Source organism: Gavialis gangeticus, unplaced genomic scaffold (genome assembly GCF_001723915.1).
Source record: "Gavialis gangeticus isolate Ggan-Ray unplaced genomic scaffold, GavGan_comp1, whole genome shotgun sequence".
Taxonomy (NCBI): Eukaryota; Metazoa; Chordata; order Crocodylia; family Gavialidae; genus Gavialis; species Gavialis gangeticus.
In genome coordinates this window covers 21,760,102-21,764,704 of record NW_017729028.1, presented here as the reverse complement: position 1 = coordinate 21,764,704, position 4,603 = coordinate 21,760,102, and the positions used below count along the sequence as shown (strand labels likewise).

At 39.8% G+C, this 4,603-nt stretch overlaps 1 protein-coding gene across 8 annotated transcripts in view; it reads left to right on the top strand.

Annotated features, from left to right (window-relative positions):
• Positions 1–4,603, top strand: part of PUM2 (pumilio RNA binding family member 2) — a 141,708-nt gene that overhangs the window by 5,587 nt on the left and 131,518 nt on the right. For 6 of the 8 annotated variants that reach the window (XM_019520797.1, XM_019520795.1, XM_019520800.1 and 3 more), the window contains exon 1: positions 3,893–3,984. The exons of 1 other annotated variant lie outside the window; for it this stretch is intronic. The gene's annotated coding sequence lies outside the window, so the exon portion shown is untranslated. Of the gene's footprint in view, positions 1–3,892; positions 3,985–4,603 lie in introns of those variants that run through there. One more of the 8 variants, XM_019520798.1, reaches the window with a different exon arrangement.

Sequence of the window (4,603 nt, the reverse complement as noted above, 5' to 3'; positions counted from 1 at the left end):
CCCCAAGAGCGGTCCCCACCAGCGTATTGTCAAATCCGTAGCAGTAAAATCCACCCGGGTTTGTTTTCTTTACGTTGTGTGCGAACGAGTGATTCTTCCATGTGGGTTAGTGGCGGCGGCCTTGGGTTATGGCCCACGGGTTGAATGTGGCCCGTGGAGCCATAGTGCGTCCCCACCATGGGTGGACATTCAGTGGCGTGGGAGCAGTGGGCGATGTTTGTAGATTGTAAGCCTTGGAAGATTGGCAGGTCAAGCCCCCTGCACCAAGCAGGAAAGATAACTTGGGGTCAGGTTAATTGCTTCTACAATTTTAAGTCCGCCACCCCTGCCCCGCCGCCAGGTTCTGCGCCCGCGGGGAGCCCTGTGGAGCAGGTGGCGTGGCCCTCGGGTTGTGCGTGTGGGTGCTCCGAGCTGTGTTCCACGTGTGTCGTTGAGGCGATGCGTGGGGTCACACCGTCTTGGTGTGCGGGGTCGGGGTTGAGCCCCACTGGTTTAGTGTGTCTCTTTTATTAACGGTCTTTTCTTTCTCAAAACAACATTCTTTTAGTTACTAGGGGCCAGATTCTGTTCTGTCTGTTAGGCTGTGACATACAGTTCAGTGCCTGAGTGTGATCCTGTTCCACCCTATTTGAGTCCCTTAAGTGCAGTTAAGGAAACGTTGGATCCTACGTACTCCTTTTGTGACTTAGTCTTAAACCTAAGATAATGGCGTGTTACAAAATTAGCCATGTTAGCCACTTTTTCAGGGACTTGAGGAAGGTGGAATTGGATCACACTTAGGCACCTAAAGGTGAAGTAAGATCTGGCTGTATGAGTTGAACTGTATAGGCTTTGGAAGGTGAGGAAAATGAAAACAAGCACATACATTTATGAAATCACTAAAGAGTAGTACCTAAAGTAGTTTTTTCCATATATAATGCTGGTAATTTTAATCTTTTGAATGTTTAAAAGTCTACCTGCCTCTGGCATTTTGGGGTTTAGGAACAAGATCTGATTGTATTCTTAGAAATGTAGGATTTCCATTACTACCGTGCTATGAAGAGGGGTTGTGTGTTTTTTTGGTGGCAGTGTGGTTGAAGAAAGGTAATTTAGTTGTATAAGTTTTTATTAAAACACACAACCACCACAGCATCTGACAGCTGATTGAAGTTGTAAATGGAGTTAAACTAGCGGGCATATGCAGGTGAGGAGGTGCTTGATAAGTGCAGATTTATCCCAGGCTTATGTAGTCTGTTGGATGGATAGTGTGTGTGTGTGTGTGTGCGCGCGCGCATATGTGCTCAAACATGCTATTTTAATCGTTGGTAGGATTTTTCGTGCCACTTCCGAGGGTAGTAGAATGGTGGCTAGGCTATTGTAACTTTTGGGAATGAGAGATTGTTCTTCAACATGACATTTGCAGTAGTGCAGAAATGTGGAGGGGCTTGACCAGCAGTATAACAGGCTTGCCTGAAGTGGTACCTGCAGTAAAGTCTGCTGGAGGTAATAACGTATATTGCAGAAAGAAATGGCATTTTATCATGAAAAAATCCAAATTTATTGTAGAATTGCAGTACAGATTAATGCACATCTATGTGCGTAAATTTTCTGACCATTTCCCAGTAAGTAAACTTTACATGTGTTTATTGGGTGACATTTGGGGGAGCAGTGTTAGGCAGGCAGTTTGTCAGAGTTTGTGAGTAGTGAATGTGTGTACCTAATTTTCCAAAATCCTTGCTCCTATGAACTCAAGCCTTTCTTTATCCAGTGGTTTCTAGAGTGTTGAGATCAAGTTTTAGATGTACAAACAAAGTATTTATTGGTCATCTTCAGTTATTTCTGATGACATAAGTTGATGCCTTCCTTCTGTACATCCTAGTAGGAGTTAAAAGGAAAAGGCCATAATTTTTCTTCTTCAGTGCTACAAATGAGGTTCAAAAGGGAGTGAGGAAATCCTTCAGTATCTGTTTTTGCATGAAACATAATACTTAATGTTTTCTTCAGGAAAGCAAGTATTCATTTTTAAGTTAAATTTTCCAAATGTATGTGATGGGTATGTTTTATGTATTGCATTCATAGGCACAAGAGTAGCTCATCTTTCCCCTTGTGTTCTCTTTTTTATTATCGTTATTAAATTTAATTGAAAAATGCTTCCTCTTTCAACAAGAAGTTTCTCCACTCATAGTATAATCGTTGTCTTGCTTATTCTACACAATGCAAGTGTTCGAGCATTGTCACTTAGCCAGAAATGGGACAAGAAGTCCTTCATTGAAAGGCTTGTTTTCTCGTGTAACAACAAGTTCCATTTGTCACAGTGCTTTTAATAATAATGTTTTAAGGCACTTCACAATAATATACTAGAAATACTATATAATGCTTTATGTGTACATGTAACAATTTCAAATTACTTTAAATATGTTCAGGTTCTGTTTTTCAGGTCTTAAGTTCAAGCCCCTTACCAGAATTTGATCTCTTTGTTTCTTAGATGCTGGCAATACTTCCCAAAGTGGAGTGCTGAATATCTAGCAAGTGAATCAAAACTGAGCCTTATATGTAGCAGTATTTATAAGGCATCTGCTTGCTTACCTAGTCACTAATTCTGCAGTTCCTTCTGAAGTGTCAGTTGTAGACGTGGCTTTTTGTGAGAAATGGACCTGTGAAAGTTACTGTGACCATCATGTGGGCTAGGAAAGAAATAGAAACATTTCTGAAATGCAGCTACAGTAGGACAAGTGAATTCTTAATGGTGTAAATGAAACTCCCACATGGGGAGCAAGAATAAGGTCAGAACTAAATTTTGTGACCTAGATGTTGAGCTGCTCATTTTAATATTTTAAAATGTAGCGCACATGTGGGGTTTTTTTGTTTTGCTTTCTTTTTTTAAATAAGTGGTTACGATACTATGTTGTTTCTTTATAAGTTAGACCTGGTAATTATTGTAGTTTTGATAATTTCCTCAAACATTTCCAAACATGTTTGTTTATTTGACCAATTCTAATGCAACCAAATTACCTCTCACGTAGCCAATCAACTGAAATATTGGAGAAATGGACAGATACAGATTACAGCACTGATGGGCTTTGTAAGTGTTTCAATTGTGAATCTTTTTTTGTGTCTAAAGCTACCTTACATCTTTGAGTTTTCTCTCTTGAGAGGGGCACTGGAGAAAGAAAGATAGGCATAGAAAATACCTGTTTAGGAAGTATTTTTTAAAATGCAACTTAAATTTCAGCCAAAAATTTAAAATTGGTATTCCAAAGTACTTATGACTTCTGGGGGGTTTTTGCCTTTGGATTCATAATTGCTCCAAGGATAATGCATACTGTGTAAACTGGCGTAAAGCCTGCAAGTATTTTTAAAAGAAAAACTAATTTTGAAGTTAAAGAAAGTATAGCTGCTATGCATATGTACTTAGTTTTGTAGCTCGGTAGCATGCAACTACATGACATTTTTTACAGTTTACATTATAGCAGATGCTAGCGACCCACTTGAATTAATCTTGGGACTGTTCATTAAAAAATGAAATACATCCTATAGACGTGGTTTCATTATTTATAGTAACAATGCATTGTTATCTCTCATGGTTTATATTGCAAACATCTTAGTTCTCTTAATATTGCCTTTAGGGTTTTGTCAGACTGGGGAGCCTGAACTCTGAAGTTTCAGAATTCATGGCATGTTAATAGCATGCTACCGCAGGGAGGTAAACAGCTTTAGTAATCAAAGCTACATCAAAGTAGTTTTGAGTCTAATGTATTGCATTCAGAACCAAGAATGTTTAAAGTTACAGCAAAGTTCTCATTCCATAACTCTTTTTCTGATTGGAGATAGAGGAGGTATTAACACTGGAAATAAAATATGCATGTTAAGTGGGATAAAAATAAGTCATAACCTTCTTCTGTCCATTTTTCAGATTTAGAAAATTCATTCTAATTGAAGATCTTTCCACATATGAGTTTTTGCCATTCAGATTTTGATACAGTTTCTTGGTACAGATTACAGAAGGTATGAAAGTTATTCTAAAATGAAAATAGCTGGGCATTTTTGCAGGTGCCCTGAATTACAACAACATAAGATATTTTATGTTTATCTTTCTCTTGGTCTCAGTGGGTTTTATGTCACTTCCTGCTTAAGACTGATGAACGGGGATCCTGGTTTTCTATGTTTAAAAATCACAAATTCTCTGATTAAAACCCCCAAATCTGTGTTTTTCCGTGATTGAAATGAAACACCACTATATACATAGGTATTGATTGAACACAATGTTTTATTGATATTTTTACAATTTTAAAGCAATTTGGAAGCATACCAGTGCAGTGCCTCAATGCCTACAAATTTGGGATTTGATTTTGGGATTTTTATCATGGACAATCAGCTCCCCCTGACCCCTTTGCTTAGCAGGACACAGGTCCAGCTGTGACTGCCTTCCGCTCCCCCCACAACTGCTTCGTGGTACTGAGCAGCCCTGATATTCTGGTGCCCCGCCTGTGCCATTACCGCTCACTCCCCACCCATTGTCCCCTGGTCTTCCTTGGTGTTCCTCATTCCCTACCTGCAGCCCCAGCTGCCAGGGTTACAGGGCCAAGGACCTGGGTCCACACGGCCCCCCCCCCCCCCCCCCCCT